This window comes from Pogoniulus pusillus, chromosome 29 (assembly GCF_015220805.1).
Source record: "Pogoniulus pusillus isolate bPogPus1 chromosome 29, bPogPus1.pri, whole genome shotgun sequence".
Taxonomy (NCBI): domain Eukaryota; kingdom Metazoa; phylum Chordata; class Aves; order Piciformes; family Lybiidae; genus Pogoniulus; species Pogoniulus pusillus.
The window spans coordinates 6,991,082-7,009,879 of NC_087292.1; the positions used below are offsets into that span (position 1 = coordinate 6,991,082).

An 18,798-nucleotide genomic window follows, 5' to 3' on the forward strand; every position below is an offset into this window, starting at 1 on the left:
TCAAGGAAATGGGTGGGGAGAAGAGGCACAGCATTTCGAGCTGCAGGAATATGGCTAAAGTGGTATCAGTGAATAATGGGCTTTTGAATGAGGATGGCAAGTACACAGGCACTATAATTTTTGCTTTATGAGACCAGGCTTGTTAGGTGGGCCGAGGTCTCTGCAATCACTTATCCACTTAAGGATGCATTTGAGAGGGCTCAAGCAGCACTAGCAGCAAGAAAAAGGCTTCTCCTCCCCGAGATGATTTCAAGGAGCTCCTATACTCTCATCTCCCGACAGCCAAATGAATATTCAAGAGGCTTTTGCCAAGCGACTGCTGGTCAATCACCAGCACAATGCCGGGTGAAGGAAACCCCAGGCTGAGAGATCTACCTGGGACTGGCACTTTTTTTGTGCTCCTCCTAAACTCTGCTCCAGGATCCTGACCAGTTTTAACATGAGTCGAGGTCCTCCTGCAGAGCTGTGTAGGGTGCCAGAGCCTCTCTGCCTGCTCCTTTCCTCGCCATAGCTCTAGAATAAGAGCACTAGAGCAGAGCTGCTGCATGGTGGATGAACATCCACTAGCTATGAGTAGGGGAAGAACCTGATCTGAAGGTCCTAGCAACACATCCCTCCCTAGGGAGCCAGCAACAGATCTTCCCTCTCCTCTTACAGAGACTGGGCCCATAAACACTTTTGGCATTGGATGGACAGATTCCTGATGTGGTTCCACTCCCTGTTCAGCACTTGGTAGGGTTAGGGTCCTTCTGTGCTATGCATGGTGCATGGACAAACCAAGATGGCCCAGCTGACCCCACAGATACTGGAAGGAGGGTAGCCAAGGAGATCTGCAGCAGTTGACAGTATGTCATGTCTAACACTCAAGCTTTCCCAGGCCTCAGAGGATCCCTGAATAGAAAGAAACCACCCACCACTGGAACACAGCCACCTTTGTGGCTGGAAGAGGCAGATGTTCAACCCCGTACAACAATGCAACACAACAGTTGAGACTGTAAGAGAAGAATGCTGCATCCACTTAAAACTGGAGAGGGAAATTAGGGACACCATCTAATTCTAGAACTACCACTTGGTCCTGATCCTTACAGTTCACATACCTACTCTGCGAGAGTGGCACAGGCTTTTCTTCCATTGCCTTAAATAGACAATACCCTGGCCTGAAGTGTTGAACCACAAGGCATATGGTCAGACTGGCAAGTGTTCAGCTCCTTCAGCTGGAACACCATTTTCCAAACAAGTCCTGCTCCTAAAGTGCCTACAGAAGTGACAGACTTCCAGCAGCACCAACTTCCCAACGGGTCCTGCTGGCACAGAGTAAGGCAGACCATTAAGACAGCTCAGCACCCTACTGGCCAAACCCTTTGTTGAGATACACCTAGAATCACAGAATCAACCAGGTTGGAAGAGATCTCCAAGATCATCCAGTCCAACCTAGCACCCTGAGAAGAAGCTGAGCTTCAGAACTCCTCCTCACCATGGCTAACATTAGGTGCTCCACCACTCAGCCACCCAGAAAAGTGGGCACAGAGAACTACATCATCCCAAACCCTTCACTCATTGACCTTCAAGAGCTCACAGGGGACAACCTTCTCCCTTGCTCTGAAATATTCACCATTTAATTCAGGATTGAGAGCAAGAGGAAAAAATGGATTTGGGATTTCGTTCAAGATCTCCATGGGCACAATCCAGGCATGCAAACTGTGCACCTGCCAGCCATGCACAGTCACTGTCATCTGCTCTCTGGTTTGCAAACTGTTAGCTCAAAACCATTCATCAAGCCACCCTGGACAGTATGCAGATATAGAACGAAGTTCAAGGGTTCTTTGGGGTATGAACCATGCTTGTCAGGACTTCTCTTTTCCTCCAGCTGTTCAGTGACACTTGGAATGGATTGGCCTTACTGGAGAGGCAAATATTTTTTTAGTTGAGAACTCACCATCCTCTGTAGGTCAGCTGTGAGCTGAAAGCATCCCAGTTATTTACTGCTGGAAGCAAAAGGAATTTCCTTGCTTTCAGAAGACAGACATTTAAAATTAGTTTCAAGCACAGTTGTGATAAACAAATAATGTTCTCCTCCCCTGTTTTGGGGTTTTTTTTGGTTTGTTTTTCCAGCCTTCCTGCTGGTCTAATCAGCTTTTGCCTTAGCTGCCCTCTGCAGCTCCTCATTTCAAAATTCATTCACAAGGATTCCCAGGGAGGTTGTGGATGTTCCCTCCCTGAAGGTATTTAAAGCCAGGTTGGATGAGGCCTTGAGTGACCTGTTCTAGTGGGAGGTGTCCCTACCTATGGCGGGGGTTGGAACTGGATGAACTTTGAGGTCCCTTCCAACCCAAAGCATTCTATGCTTAATTCAGTGGAACTATAGAAACCTGAGAAAAAAACAGCAAAGCCAGATCCCTGCTCCCAGAGCCCTCCTTTTGACACTCAATTCCACAGAGACTTCATTTTTTCCTAACACTTTTGACCAACCTCTCAAGTTGTGCCAGGGGAGGTGGATGTTAGGAGGAAGTTGTTGCCAGAGAGAGTGATTGGCATTGGAATGGGCTGCCAGGGAGGTGGTGGAATCATCATCCCTGGAGGTGTTCAAGAAAAGCCTGGATGAGGCACTTAGTGCCATGGTCTGGTTGATTGGACAGGGCTGGGTGATAGATTGGACTGGATGAGCTTGAAGGTCTCTTCCAACCTGGTTGATTCTATGATTTCATGACAAGGATGTACAGATTCAAAGCAGACTAGAAACTATAAAGTGTTCTGATTTTACCCCTTGGTCTCTTCCAACCTGGTTGATTCTATGATTCTATGATAACCTGATCTAGTTACAGTATCACAGTATCACAGTATCACCAAGGTTGGAAGAGACCTCACAGATCATCAAGTCCAACCCTTTACCACAGTGCCCAAGGCTAGACCATGGCACCAAGTGCCACATCCAACCTTGCCTTGAACTGCCCCAGGGACGACGACTCCACCACCTCCCCAGGCAGCCCATTCCAGTGCCCAATGACTCTCTCAGTGAAGAACTTTCTCCTCACCTCGAGCCGAAATTTCCCCTGGCGCAGCCTGAGGCTGTGTCCCCTTGTTCTGGAGCTGGCCACCTGAGAGAAGAGAGCAACCTCCTCCTGGCCACAACCACCCCTCAGGTAGTTGTAGACAGCAATAAGGTCACCCCTGAGCCTCCTCTTCTCCAGGCTAAACAACCCCAGCTCCCTAAGCCTCTCCTCGTAGGGCTTGTGCTCGAGGTCTCTCCCCAGCCTCGTCGCCCTTCTCTGGACACGCTCAAGCATTTCGATGTCCCTCCTAAACTGGGGGGCCCAGAACTGAACGCAGTACTCGAGGTGTGGTCTGACCAGTGCAGAGTACAGGGGCAGAATGACCTCCCTGCTCCTGCTGACCACACCATTCCTGATGCAGGCCAGGATGCCACTGGCCCTCTTGGCCACCTGGGCACACTGCTGGCTCATGTTCAGGCGGGTATCAATCAGTACCCCCAGATCCCTCTCTGTCTGGCTGCTCTCCAGCCACTCCGACCCCAGCCTGTATCTCTGCATGGGGTTGTTGTGGCCAAAGTGCAGCACCCTGCACTTTGAGCTATTGAACCCCATCCCATTGGCCTCTGCCCATCTGTCCAGGCGGTCAAGGTCCCGCTGCAGAGCCCTTCTGCCCTCCAGCTCAGTCACTTCTGCCCCCAGCTTAGTGTCATCTGCAAACTTGCTGATGACTGACTCGATGCCCTCATCCAGATCATCTATGAAGATGTTAAAGAGGATGGGGCCCAGCACTGATCCCTGAGGGACACCACTAGTGACTGGCCGCCAGCTGGATGTGGCACCATTCACCACCACTCTCTGGGTCCGGCCCTCCAGCCAGTTCCTAACCCAGCACAGAGTGTTACCATCCAAGCCGCGGGCTGACAGCTTAGCCAGCAGTTTGCTGTGGGGGACAGTGTCAAAGGCCTTGCTGAAGTCCAGATAGACCACATCCACAGGCCTCCCCACATCCACCAAGCGGGTCACCTGATCATAGAAGGAGATCAGGTTAGAAAGGCAGGATCTGCCCTTCCTAAACCCATGCTGGCTGGACCTGAGATCTTTGCCATCCCTCAGGTGCGCAGTTATTGGCCCCAAGAGAACCTGCTCCATCAGTTTCCCTGGCACTGAGGTCAGGCTGACAGGTCTGTAGTTCCCAGGTTCCTCCATCCGACCCTTTTTGTGGATGGGGACCACGTTGGCCATTTTCCAGTCTCCTGGGACCTCTCCGGTGAGCCAGGACTGCTGGAAAATGATGGAGAGTGGCTTGGCCAGCTCAGCTGCCAGCTCTCTCAGCACCCTGGGATGGATCCCATCTGGTCCCATGGACTTGTGGGTGTCCAGGTGGCTCAGCAGGTCCTGAACTAATTCCTCATGAATTTCCAGGGGAACACACCGCTCCCCGACCCCATCCCCCAGTTTAAGAGGCCATTTGCCTCCTCCTCCTCTCTCCTTACTGTTGAAAACTGAGGCGAAGAAGGCATTCAGGACCTCTGCCTTTGCTTCATCATCAGTTATAGTGTTCCCCTCCTGGTCCAGTAAGGAGTGGAGGCTCTTCTTGCCCTTCCTTTTAGCATTGATAAATTTATAAAAGTGTTTTTTGTTAGCTTTCACGGAAGTGGCCAGCCTAAGCTCTAGCTGAGCCTTAGCCTCTCTAATTTTTCTCCTACATAGTCTGGCTACCTCCTTAAACACATCAGGAGAAGCCTTCCCCTCCTTCCAGAGGCGATACACCCTCTTTTTCTCCCCCACTTCCTTCAGGAGCTCTTTGCTCATCCAGGCTGGTCGCCTCCCCCTGCGGCTCATCTTTGGGCACGTGGGAACTGCCAGTTCCTGTGCCTTCAAGAGCTCCTGTTTAAAGTAAGTCCAACCATCCTGGACCCCTTTGTTCTCAAGAACTGCTGCCCAGGGGACATTGGAAATAAGTTCCTTGAGCAAATTGAAGTTTGCCCTCCTAAAGTCCAAGGTGTAGGTTTTGTTGAAGTGCCTCCCTACCTCCCTGTATATTGAAAACTCCACTAACTCGTGATCACTACACCCCAGGCAGCCTCCCACTATCACATCTCCTACCAGCCCTTCTCTGTTGGAGAGCAGCAGGTCAAGCTGAGCTTGACCCCTAGTAGGCTCGTTTAACAGTTGGGTCATGAAGCTGTCCTCCATGCACTCCAGAAATCTCCTGGACTGCCTCCTCTCTGCTGAATTAAGTTCCCAGCAGATATCTGGCAGGTTAAAGTCACCCACAAGGACAAGATCTGAAGATCTTGAGACAGCCTCCAACTGTTTGTAAAATATCTCATCTGTTCCCTCATCCTGGTTGGGTGGTCTGTAACAGACTGTTGAAGGCACCCCTGCTCACTGCAGGAGGGTTGGACTGAAGGACCTCTAAAGGTCCCTTCCAACCCAAAGGGTTCCATGATTCTAAGCATTTGGCTTTTTCCCCCCTCCTTTCCTGTGAAGGGCAGAAAGGAATTGGGTTGCTTCCTTTTGTCAGGGAGCAAGTGGCTCAGGTCTTCAGCTCTTTACAGATGTCCAGTCTCTTGCTGGTTGGAAGACAAGCCCACCAGCCTGCTCCCCCAACCTTGTTCAGCAGCTGAGGCATGGAAAGAGCTTTCAGCAGACTGATGAGGAAGACGAGAGGTGGTTTAAAACAGTGTGATGGCCCAAATAAAGGGCTTGGGGTTTTGGACTGAGGTCTCCTTCAAGCCTTTATTCAAAATATTGATGCACTCATTAATTTGTGGATCACAAGGCCTCAATAGGAGGAGAGCCTTTGAAAACACTCAGGCATGCTGAGAGAATTGCTTCCTTGCCATGTGTTAGCATCTACCCATGAACTGCCAGCAATTACTCAGCCTCCCCTCTGTATTCAAAGCCCTCTACAATGGAGTTTATTATTTTTAAGCCTTCCAAATATCAATGTAGCAAACTTAAGAGAGCTATTTGGAAGATTAAGATGCAAACACCACCATATTATTCAATTTAGCCCCAATGCTGAGCACTTACTTCTGTAAAGAGTCGCAGCTAATGCAACATTTCCAACTGCCAACACAGACAAACACAGCTTTAAGTCACATTGCAGCAGGGTCTTGAAAACTCAATTTAGCAAATAAGGACAAGGAAATTACTATCATTATGCAAATATTGCCCAATTACTGTCAAGCCATACTAAACCTATCTCCAGGTCTTGCCCACAGGCTTCAAAAATGCACTGATAGGAATGACAGCCCAAGGAAGTGCCTGCTTCTGTGCATGATGCCAGGTGTGAAGGTACCAGTACAGCTCCAGCAGCTGTATTAATCTAGTGGAAGGCTCATGGCAGGGGGACTGGAACTAGATGATCCTTGAGGTCCCTTCTAATCCTGACAATTCTGTGATTCAGTGAGTCTTCTAAACATTTCAGGTGCTCATCCAAGTGCCGTGAGGTCTGCTACCACCTCCCTGCCCCAGCTTATTGCCTGCTTACTCCAGTCCCACAGAGGAGAGCAGCAGCTCTGGGGCTTGACAATGATTATGCCAGTCCCAAGAGTTCCTGTCACAGGTGCTGGGCTCTTGCTCCCAAGTTCTCAAGCCACACAGTAGAAACCTTGGCCCCATCCCTACAAGCTCTCTTTAGAAGAATGGCATCACTTGCTGTCCAAAGCACTCTGCACAACCCCCTTTGCAGAATTAAGGTCATTGCTGGCTCCACTCCTCAGTGTCCTGCTTTGGGGCCTTTGCAGATACCACAGAAGTACATAACAGCTGAAGCTGGAGGACATCTGAGCCAACACTTTGTTCCCAGCAAAGAGCTTCCATCAGTTCTCCACCAGGCAGCCAAAGCTGCCTTCAGTACCCAGCTCTTCTTCCTATAGCCTGCTGCTGCATGGGCACAGAACAGCTTTTGGGCCACTTGTGTAATTTATTGAGACATTTGAGTTATTCAGTTCAATCCAGATGAATTGCTTGAAAGAAAGAAGGAAATAAAACAGAAGGAAAAAACCAACACCACATAAGCACAGACAAGTGCAGGACTTTTTGGTCCTTCCTGTGACAAAACCAGAGTTTACTAACAGCTGCTTTATTTACCCAAATCAGACATGCAGACAGGTGATGGAAGAAAGCAGGGACAGGATCTGTGCCTGTTTCTTGTCATTATGCTACTAAAGGAGAGTTGGCAGCTGAATTCTGCTCTCCTGAAACCACCCCACCCTTCACAAACCACTGTGTGAGTTAGACCAGACTGGGCACAGGACTAGCAGGGTGGGAATGACATCCTTCCACAGGAGTAAGGGGATAACCAAAGAATGAAATGAAATAAGAGTCAACACAAAAACAAGTCAGATGGCCTATTTGAAGGCTCTCATTTCAATAGAGCTGATTTAACCTGAAGCTTCTGAAGAAAAGCTGTCTTTCAGGGGTCTAAATTTCTCAATCCTTAAACTAACATGGGAAAAGTCTCAGTGCAAAGTGTCCCACAGGTAACAGAAATAGCCCTGATCTACATTACAGTCTATGGCATAACCTCAGAGAAAACAGACACCAAGACTTTCTCCTCCTTCTTCAGGAAGGAATGAAGGGTGGCCTCATTCCACCAGGCTAAAACACTCACCATCACCACTAGGGTGAGTGGCACAGTATATAGTGCAGTAACCAAGAAAACTGCAGATGAGCTAAACTGCAGGAGGAGTCAGCATAGGGGACAGCAACACAAGAATCACATTTATGCTGTGCCAGAAGACAGCCTGTGAATGCTGGGGTGAATGGCTGGCTGGGGGCTTGGCAATAGCAGGATGGAAGCTTTCACTTCTTGGGCAGCAGTCCAGCTTGTAGATATGTTAGCAGAATCTGATCCTCCAGGCACCTGCTTCTTCCTTGGGCTGGGAGAAAGCAGACTTAGAATCATAGAACTGTGTCAGTCAGGAAAGACCTCTGAGATCAGGAAGGCCAACCACCAACCTAACACTGCCCTGGCCATTGAATGTGGCCTGGAAGTGCCACGTTTACACATTTCCTAACACCCCAAGGGACAGTGACTCCACCACCAACCAGGGCAGCCTGTTCCAACGCCTGACCACCCTTGCACCAATGAGAGTTTTCCTAATAACCAACCTAAACCTCCCTTGGTGCAACTTGAGGCCATTTCCTCTTCTCCTATCACTTCCTACAAGGGAGAACAGGCCAACCCCCATCTGGCTCCAATCTCCTTTTAGGGAGTTGTAGAGAGCCAGAAGGTCTCCCCAAACCTCCTTTTCTCCAGGCTGAACAACCCTAGTTCCCTGAGCTGCTCCTCACCACACCTGTTCTCCAGACCCTTTACCAGCTTCATTCTCCTTGTCTGGACATGCTCCAGCACCTCAATGACCTTCTTGTAGTGAGTATTCAAGACATGAGCTCACCAGTGCCAAGTGCAGGGGCACTGTACTTGGAAGCATCTTAATGCTACTGCACCAAAAGGACAGTATGTCAGGCTGGATAAAGCTCAGGACAACAGGAACTCCTTTGTACCAAGCCCATAACCACCTGCTGACAAAAGATAAAGTGAATCAATGTCTCCAGTGGCAGGGGAGCCAGGGGAAGAAGCATGCACAGCCTGCAGGACTCGGTCTCACTCAAGTCAGAAGCAGACAAGGCAGCTTCATGGTGAAACCCACAAGGGTAAAGCCCTTCAGATCACACAAATCCTCACTCCAAGCTGCTTAGCCCAGCAGCCAGGATCCAGCAAAGCAAGCCAAGCAAGACAGTTTTGAAGAGAACTTCCCCTGGATTAATGCTGTGAAGCTGTACATACCTCCCAGTGACAGCTGGAAGTGGCTTGTGGCACTGTCCAAAGCGCTGGAGAGCTGCACAGCCACTCTCTCTGAGGTTCTTGACTATCTGCCTTCGTACCAAAAGGATGCAGCAAGCTCTTATGGGCAGCATCCAAAATTCAGGGCCAGCTGCTCCTACCCTTACCTTTCATCCTCTCCCTGCTTCTAAAATCAGGCAGGAATCTCATCACCACCTGGCAAGTGCTGGTGAGCACTGAAAAACTGCTAGAGAAAGAGATGTCCTCACCTTTTAGCTCATTCAATTTTCAAGTGCTGGTGAGCACTGAAAAACTGCTAGAGAAAGAGATGTCCTCACCTTTTAGCTTATTCAGTTTGCCATCTTGGGCTATGCCCCACAGGGCTGCAGCTCACCACTGGCCAAGCCTTGCTCATGGCAGGGGTATTCATGTCACAGTGAGCAACACAGCACTTCTGGGTCCTAGAGCATACAGGTGTCCCAGAACCCTTACCAGGGCTCACCTCTGTTAGGAAATCTGTTAGCCTCCTCCTCATGGCCTGTCATCCTCTCCTCATTCCTCCTTCCCTCTACCACAAGTTATTTCCATGACATTTCAGATTCTCCCCGAGGGAGGTTTGCTGAGCTTCTTCCCAGAGCATCTCAGAAAGTCACAGAATCATTTTAGTTGGAACAGACCTTTAAGACCATCAAGTCCAACTGTTAACCCAGCACTGTCAGGTCACCACCACACCATGTCCCTCAGCACATCTGCACAGCCCTGGGCAGCCTGCTCCAGCACTTGACAATGCTTTTGGGGAAGAATTGTTCTCCATGTCCAACCTAAACCTCCTCTGGCACGACCTGAGGCCATTTCCTCTTATTCTATCACTTGGTGGTACAGAGAAGAGACTAACACCTACCTCTCTCTAGCTTCTCTTCAGGTAGCTGTAAGAAACCAAGGAGGTCTCCTCCAAGCCTCCTTTCCTCCAGGCTAAACAACCCCAGCACCCTCTGTTGTGCTCTGGACCCTTTTCAGACCTTCTGTTAGGATCCTCCAAGAGAAAACTCTGAAGGCTCCCTGTGGTCCCCCCCACCTACCAGTCTGGAGCTCACCCTCCTCAAAGCAGCTTGAACAATTACAAGACCCACAGCTTAGGAAACAGCCTGCAGCCTCCAAGGTGCATTGTCCCAGCATGAGGTCCACACAAACCACACAAGGGGAAAAGGAGATCACACAGGGTAAGTGCTTGAAGATACCACATCCCCTGTATTGACAGTCTGACTTCTTCCCTTTTGCCAGTGCCAAGTCTGCTGTTCCAGACAGTTTTACTGGAGAGTTCACAGCTACAGGGCAGATCTACTTGGAGTCTGGGGCTTACAATCCCCTGATCTAGAAGCAGCCTGAAGATGAAAACAAAGCTTCTGTTCAAAAGGGATGTATTTTCTCAACTGCTGAGCCATGCCTCTTGCATGGGTGGTAATAACTTCATACAACAATTAGTCACATCAAAGATGAAAGAGCTGGCTCTGATTTACACTCTGCTGCCAAGCTGCTTTGGTGTGCTTCTCCCCAGCCTGCACAAGCCACTGGACCCAGCTATATGGCCAGAGAGAACCAGGGGTATCTGTGTGTGCGTTACTTCTGGAGAGTTAGATACCTCCCAACAGCTTTTTTACCCACCCACAAAGACCATGAGCCCTGATTTTCTGCCACATCTCAAAGATGCTCCTTTCCACCTACTCAACCACAGCATCTCACAATGCCTGGAGCTTGGTTGCTGACGTGGAGCAGAGGTTCTCAGGCCAGCAGCTCTCCCAGCTCCATCCCTGGACCACTGAGATCTGGCAGAAGGATGAGGGGCTGCAGGGTGAAGGAGGTTCAGCATCACTCCTGAATAAACAGGTAGCTGGAGGAAGCTTCTGCTGCATCATGGATGTGGCTGTCATGTGGAAGCTTCCCATGGGCTTATTCTGTGGGAATGTGAAGGAAGCCTCACAGCACAATATGGGAGCCAGCAAGCCCCCTGCCCTCTTAGCTGTCTGCCTTTCCATCTGGGAAGCTTTAGAACATTTCAGGGATGTTCAAAAGCCTCTCCTGACATTTAGGAAAGGGTAAAAGGGGTGGTCAGCACTGTGCCTTCCCACTGCAGAGGAGGAAACCAAAGTGGGGAAAGATGAAACAACCTGCCCAAGCTACACGTGCCAGCATCTTCATTCATAAAGCCATCACCTCACCCTAGCATCCACCTGGGTTTAAAGCAGAAGGTACAACAGGAGAAAACATAAAAGACTATGTTGAAAAAGTTCAGAAGGCCAAAGGGGCACTAGAAACCTGCTCTACCCAACCTGACCATCAATTTCAAGCTGAGACAACTGAAAGTGATGCTGCAGAAGACTTCTCAGCTCAAGAGGCTGCATGTCTGCAGTTACGCCGAGAGCCCCAGGATCCCACAGAGCAGATTCTCTGGGCACCTATAAAACATTTAAATGGCTCATCCTATTCTGTTTACCCCAAGAGAACACAAGGAAGGCCCACAAGATGGTCTTGCTTTCTACTCCAAGCAGGTTACTCACAGGCCAGCTCTGGCAAAGGGTACAGATTGCTGTCCCGCTGCCATAGCTCCTGGCTGGAAGGGAAATGCTGTCACCAGTGTGTTACAGAAAAGGAAATGAGGCACAGAGCAGTTTTAAATAACTCACCCAAGGTCACAGGAAGCTCACAGCAGAGCAAGTAATTGAACCCAGGGCTTGAGAGTCCCCAGCCTAGTTCTTTATCAGAGATCATCCTTTTAATGGGTCACCTTTAGTCAGAAACCCTCCCAGTTTGCACACAAAACACTGCCAAGGGATTATGCTGCATTTTAATGGCATGGAGAACCATGGTCTGTTTCCCTTCCAGCCCAACGTGCTCCAAGGGTTGTTTTGGAAACAAATGAAATAAGACTTGCAGCATGTTTGGTTTGCTGGGACAGGCAACTCCCCGAGTGCTGCAGACAGCTGAATCACCGCAGCACTTGTAAGGCTGCAGACACAGCTGGGAGATGAGGAGGTGTTTCTCCTCTGCACATAATCGCCTTCATTTGAAGAGTGGCCTTCAGTGACTAAGAACCTACCCATTCCTGAGCTTCCCCTTGGATTTGCATCTTCATTCATAAACACCTCTGGATGAAACAGCACATTGCAGCCTTAGCTCTGAGGCGAACATCAAAGAGCCTTTCCCTCACCACAAGGTCTTTCTTTCAAGCTGGTGTGCCATCAGTTTTGTGCTACAAAAACAACACAACAGCCTTCACCCGTGGGCCATGGGCACAGAAATCTGTCTTCCTGAAGAAAATCTGCCTACAGCATCTCTTGACATACCCCACTGCATTCACAACAACTAGAAATGTCCTTTGCTGCCCTTACCACATCCTCAGGGTACCCTCACCCAGCAGGGCTAGTTGAAGGCATCTTGGTGCCATCCAGGCTGGCAGCTCCCACAGATCTCAAGGATGAATACAGCCACTGCTGGAATCCCCAGCAGTGCCCCAGTCTCTTCATGGACACCTATGCCTTCCTGAGGGAGGCAGCTCACCTTGCTCTCAGAGCCCAGAACAACAGCAGAGCCTGGGCTGCAGCACTGCAAATCCCTCTGGCCTCCAGCACAGCCCAAATGGGAACAGCAAACCCCAAATCTTTCCCATGAACAGATGCCACTCTTCATGCAACAGACAACCAAACCACATCCACTGATACAGCACTCCCATAACTCTCAGCTGATCACAAACAGTGGTTTGGAAAGGGCCACACAGCATGGATTTCACCTTCCCTGTGATACAACAAGGGCTGGGCAGTGAAAGGAGAGGCAGAACACTTGGTGCAGGTCTAGCCAAGAGGCTTAAGCACACTGAAGTGGCCTCATCCTTCTGTGTACAAGCGATTTAATTTGTTAAACTGATGCTGCATACACAGCCTGAGCAGATAGGTCAATAAGAAACATGAGTAGCAAGGGAGGGATGAAGGGATGGGGATTCAAGGGCATGAGGAAAACAGCATCTAAGCTGTGAGGTGGGAAAACTTCAGTTGCACAGGCTGCCTGGGGAGAAAGGAAAATGAAAGCACAGGTAGGCCACTGCAGTCAGATCCCAGAACAGCCTCAGCTCCATGCTCAGGGCTATGGCCACCTGCCTAGGGAGCAATGAGTGCTGCCTGGTGCTAAGCCTCAACCATCACCTTCCTAGGGAGCATCAAATTCCATCAGCTCAAGACAGAGGGAAGATAAAGGAGAATGAACTTTGCCACCACTAAGACTCTTACAGATAAAAAGCCAGGCAAGCATTGCCAGGTGAAAGCAATAAAGGACACTTCTGCCCTGCAAAGCCCTCAAGTGAGGAATGCTTTACTTTGCACTCTGCTGTGGATTTGCAGATGAACATTTGCTCTCAGGACAAAATCCTCTGAAAGAGTGTCAGAGCAGGGGCAGCTGATGCCAGCCATGTCAGCATGATAACCCTGCCCCAGCCCTTTTCTACTTCAGGGCTGCTCAGCAGAGGACCTTGCTGTCACTTCACAACACCTGCCTGCAAACCCCAGCGAGGAGCCCCTTCACTGCTGCAGCTGGGACCAAAACTTTCATGCAAAACACCCAGTCTTGTGAAAGAACCTCTTGCTTTTCACACCATGGGTCCTGTCTTCAGCACAAACACCCCATCTGACCAGGATCATGCCCTCAGCCCTCTGTGAGAACCAGCACAGCAGAAGCACCTCTAGTAGGTTATTAGCAACCAAAACAGCTTCCAAATCCATGGGTTCTAAACAGAGGGCTGAAGAGGCGAGACATCAACTATGTCAAAAATGTGCTTGCTTTGAAATCCTGCTGCTGCTTATTTATGTTACAGGAGCACCCAGAGGCCTCAGCCAAGCCAACATCTGCCCTACGAAGCTGGAGCTAGAGAAGTGCATCTGCACATGCAAGGGCCACCTCCACATAGAGCTCCTGTTCCATCACCAGTCACAAGCAGCTCAGAGTTTCGCAGGAGAAATAAAGAACAACCAGGTTTTTGAAGTGAGGAGATGCAGCAGCAGGGTTTAGGAGAGCTCCTGCACCTGTGTATGTAGCTGAGCCACTGGCCTTGCAGGCATCATGGACATCAGTGTCCCCAGGGCTTTTCCAGTGGTCTCACAGTGGAGCTGAGCTCTGTACCCCAGAAGCCAAAGCATCCTGTTGAAGATGCTGTGCACAGAGCAGGACCACGCTGTGCAACCCCACCATGAGGATTCAGAAGAGCTTGCTACTTAGACAGGTCTGGGAATGACTCAGAGGAAGAATTAAATCAAAAGGTAAAAATAACATTTCTGGCACACCAGTGACACACCAAGCCCTTGACCCAGCTGACTGTTCACAGGGCAGGAGCACCCCTCACTCTTCTTCACCTGTAAGGTCCAAGACAAGGACTGCTGTGGAGGAACTTGTCTGAAGGTAACAGGCAGTCCAGGGAGCAGCTGAGCCCAAGGACTGGGATTTGCAGAAGTCAAATCACTGAAGGGACATCCAAGCACAGCTCACTAGATTTTGCTCCACAGTCCAAGAAACACTTTTCTCCCTGACTGCATTAAACTGCCATTTGCCTCTTTCCAAGTCTTCTACTCGCTTCAGCACCCAGATATGCCCTTCCCAAGCAGGCTGCTAGGAGCAGGGTGCTGTACAGAGAGCTGTACAAAAAGCAGGGGTAACACACAACATGTTTTTCCCATTACTTCAATGCATCCTGCGAGCTCAGCAAGCTTGGTAAAGAAAGAGTCTATTTAAAAATCCAGGGTGGGGAAGAATTAGCTCACCAAAACCATAAACAGATTTGCTTTGCACTTGGAGTCCAAGAGAAAAACAAGACAGGCTATGCGCATATTGATGCAGACAATAGCACAATCCTTCTAAAAACAAATGAATTGGGAGGGAGAGGACACCAGAGGATGGGGAGGGGGGAGGAAAGGACCAGGAGAGAGAAAAGGGGCCAAGTCCTAGAGCAGAGATGCTGAGTTTGGTTCTTCAAGCTGCCTAAGACAACACTGGAAAGCTTCCATGTACCAGCGCAGGACTGCAGGCACACAGGGAGGATGACAAATTGCTAGTGCCATGATATGTCACCAGGTGAAAGCCTCTGAGTAATAAACAACATGAATTTCTGCACTGTAACATCAAGGAGTCCTTCTCACTTACCCAGTGACCTTCCACACATAGCGTCCAAACACACCCTTCTCCCTGCTCTCCCTCCCAAGAGACCCTGACTCTTGTTTGCCAAAGAGCCAAGGTGCAAAAGCTTTATCCTCCTGCCAAAATCTTCACCTACAATGTAAGAGTCATCTAATAAGCCTGTTGAGGTAAGGGATTCTCTCTCTCTCTTCTGCTGAGACCTCACCTGCAGTGCTGGGTCCTGCTCTGGAGTCTTCAGCATAAGAGACCTGTTGGAGCAGGGCCAGAGGAGGGCACAAAAATGGTCAGAGAGCAGGAACCCCTCTTGCTGTGAGGACAGACTGAGACAGTTGGGGTTGTTCAGCCTGGAGAAGAAAAGGTTCCAAGAGACCTTTATTGTGCCCTTTAAGCACTTAAAAGGGGGGCTACAGGAAGATGAGGGCAGAGTTTTTGGCTCTGAGCCACCTGCTCCAGTTGAAGATGACCCTGCTCACTGCAGGAGGGTTGGAGTGGATGACCTTTAAAAGTCCATTCCAACCCAATCATTCTACAACAACCCAGAGAGCGTTTGCATGATCACTGCCATAAGGTATTTGAGGACCCCCCTAGCATGCAATTAACTGAGGCAGCTTCAAGGAGGACAGCTCTCAGGTGGCTGAGGGTGCACGTGGATGCCCAGCACACCACATGCTCCAGCAGGGCCTATTAGTTTATTCCTACCAGTTTAACAGACTGGATTTAGCCTGCAGAACTGGAAGTGTGTCATAAAAGCTCCAGCAAACAGCATCAGTCCAGTTGTTCTACTCCCAAGGCTGATTATTTAACGAGGTCTAGAAACAAGCAGTCTCCAGGCGTGGCACAAGCTGGGTAGAAATCACTGCAGGGTTTGAAAATCCCCATTTCCATGGGGACACTGTCATTTATCACACAGCCATGAGCTGGCTGAACGAATTTCTTGCCAATCTGCTCACTAAGAGGCAACCGTAGAGCTCCGCTTCTTACAGCTAAAATGGCTCTCCTCCGGCACCAGAGCCAACTTCTCCTTCAGAAACGTGGAATGGTGCAGTGGAAAACCCCAGTCCTTTTTTCCCAACACACTTCTTCCATCCACAGAAACCAAGGGGAAAAGACCCCTCATCCACACCACGGGACAGGTGAGCGTTTGTTAAGTTCTGTGATTCTTAGAGGTTGGGAGGAATCGGTGCTCTAGCACAGAGACGGAGAGGCAGCAGCCAGCAGGGACACACAAACACACAGCAAGGACATCTGAACTGCCCCAGAAGCAAATTACAGTGAAGACAACAAATCATTCCCTTCTTAAGGTCACCTGAGAGCATAACCCAAGACCTGTACTGACCAAGGAGCAGAGCAGGGCTCAAAAGTTAAGCAGCAAACCATTGCATGATTATTAGTTGCAGCCCTGGGGCTAGAACGGCCTTCCCAGGAGAATCCTGCCAGCCACTGCACACACCACATTTTTCTGCCCAGGCTGTGTGAAACAGAAGGGTGCATGGTCCTACCTGCACAAGGGACCACATCCTCAGCCTGTCGTTCTCCAGTTCCTCCTCCACACTCATGAGCATCTTTAAAGTGCCTGCAGTCGCTTCAGATGTGCTGGGATTCGGGGCTGGAAGAAAGATGTTACACTGAAGATTGCTGCTGCACCTCCAGAGGAGAAGGTGGTCCTTGGCTGGTAAGTGCTAACACAATACTGGTCAGTTTAAAGTGTCTCCAACCCACCATGCTCCCACAGTGAACCCCAAAACACACATCTTGGGGGCTTTCCCCACTCAATTAGCAAAGATATCCCTAATCAGAAGTCAACCAACTTTGCTGAATTATCTCCAAGCACTCAACCTTGCTGCTTTCCAACGAGCAAAGATTCAAACCCTCCCAACTGCAGCGTGCTGGAATCCAGGGATGCTGCTCCCCAGCCCTCAGGAAACCTCAGTGGCTGAACATATTTAGAGAAGCAATCAGAGCACCCCGACCGACGCGCCACAGCCTGCAGCTATATATAACCTCCAGCTCTGCCTGTAGCTTGGGCTTCTCTCTCCCCTCCATTTTCCTCTGCTGCTGCCCAGCCTCTGCTCCCTCATCCCTGGAGAAGCAGCAGAGCCAGCCCAAAGCATTTCATAATTTCTAAACTTAACTGTCTGAAGGGATAACTGGCCAAGTGGATTTCTGGGATGAAGTTCAGGCTGGGCTAGAAAACGGCACACTGCAAAACAAAGAGTCACCCTGGAAAAAAGGTGAGCCAGAGCTCATAATAAAGATGAAAAATAGCAAAATCATGTTGTGATTCCTCTCTAAAGGAAAATTCAGGCTCGTATGCTGCTCCTGCCCAAGCACAGCCAGTGACAGGTTCTCGCCCCCCCACCTACAGCACACTCCAAGTGCCTCTGCTCCAGCCAGTCTGTGTGCTCAGGCTGAAGTCCCCTGCCAAAGCCCCGCAGCTTGGATCCTGCTGACTATACCCTTTGCTCACCACCAGCGACTTACTTACTTATTTTAATGTAAGAAAACAAGCAGCACTGAAAGGTTTAGACAAATAACTTAGCACAGATGCACTACAACTAGAGCAGGTACCCTGCAAACCTCATCCACAATCCTGCAGAGACAGAACATCCACGATGGTTGTCACAGTCCAGGCCAAACCTCAGCAGCAGTTAAAAAAGGGAAATTTTAAAAGAATGCAAAGGAATTGGACAAGAGTTGAAGGACAGATAAAGGTTTTCTGCTGCTAAGCACTCAAGTTTCCTGCTATTCCCTGCTGCAGAGCCATGCTTGGATCAAACTGCCCCCAGACCCAGAAAGCTGCCTGCATGCTGCTGCTTGCTGCCTGCATGCTGCTGCGTGTTCTTTTCCCAGTTCAGTTCATGGGAAACACAAAGCGAGCACAAAACCAGAGCAAAAATTCAGCCCCAAGACTGGCAAATCACAAGTGTTCAGAGAACACAAGGGGAAAAAAATGCTGTAGATGCCTGCTGGATGCCACAGCTTTTTCTTTTTTTTCCTTTCCCAAAGTGAAGGGAAGGCTTAAGCTGCACCAATTAGATTTCAACACACTTGGCAAGATCCCAGTGTTGAATGCCAAGACCTTGACATAACAGGTGACAACCTTTCCTAGTCCAGAAAAAGTTTAACATCTAATAAGAAACAAATAGCAGACTGCTGATAGAGTGGGTTTTTATTCCAGCCATTTCTGCAAACGTCCTGCAACAACTTGCACAACACTGAAGCCTCCCAAACAAAGCGATAACAGCGTGGCCCCAGTTGCTTACCTGCCATCCCTCCCTGTCAGCAACACTACTGCTCCTCTCCCTGTATTATACAAGCTCACTGCTATGGCAGGTTTAATATCATCCACACACTGCTTTAGGGACTCAACATATGCCCAAGACTTCAATAAACAACGTTTCATGATCCTTGGAGTACCTAAAATAAGATGAGTGACCTTGATCACAGCAGCCTGAGTGGCTTCACACTCCCTAAAATTAAAGGTGGTTTAAATAGAAACTGGAGGCAGAGAAAAAGCTGAGTTTCTCAAAACCTTAATTCTGGAAAACAGAGTAAAACCCCTGCACATTTGGCACTGTGAGCTGCTTCTACCCTGGCAGCTCCTCCTTGAGCTGCCTGTAGTTGCTGCTGCAAGTAAAATACTACAGGAGAGAGCTGGGGCAAGGGGGCAGGGGTTGGGGTTGCTCCGAGCAGCACACGCAAGCAGTTCAGTCGCTTATCACTGAAACTGGAACAGCAACAAGGACAGCCAAGACAGGCTTTTGTCCAAAAGTCTTTCAGATTTTCATGTCTCAACATCTGATAGCCATGCTACACTCTGCTCCTTCTGCCTCAGGG

At 49.5% G+C, this 18,798-nt stretch overlaps 1 protein-coding gene across 3 annotated transcripts in view; it reads right to left on the minus strand.

Annotated features, from left to right (window-relative positions):
- Positions 1-18,798, minus strand: part of ZHX3 (zinc fingers and homeoboxes 3) — a 60,705-nt gene that overhangs the window by 23,077 nt on the left and 18,830 nt on the right. For 2 of the 3 annotated variants that reach the window (XM_064167899.1, XM_064167900.1), the window contains exon 2: positions 16,461-16,567. The exons of the other annotated variant lie outside the window; for it this stretch is intronic. The gene's annotated coding sequence lies outside the window, so the exon portion shown is untranslated. The remainder of the gene's footprint in view (positions 1-16,460; positions 16,568-18,798) is intronic. 3 annotated transcript variants of the gene reach the window in all.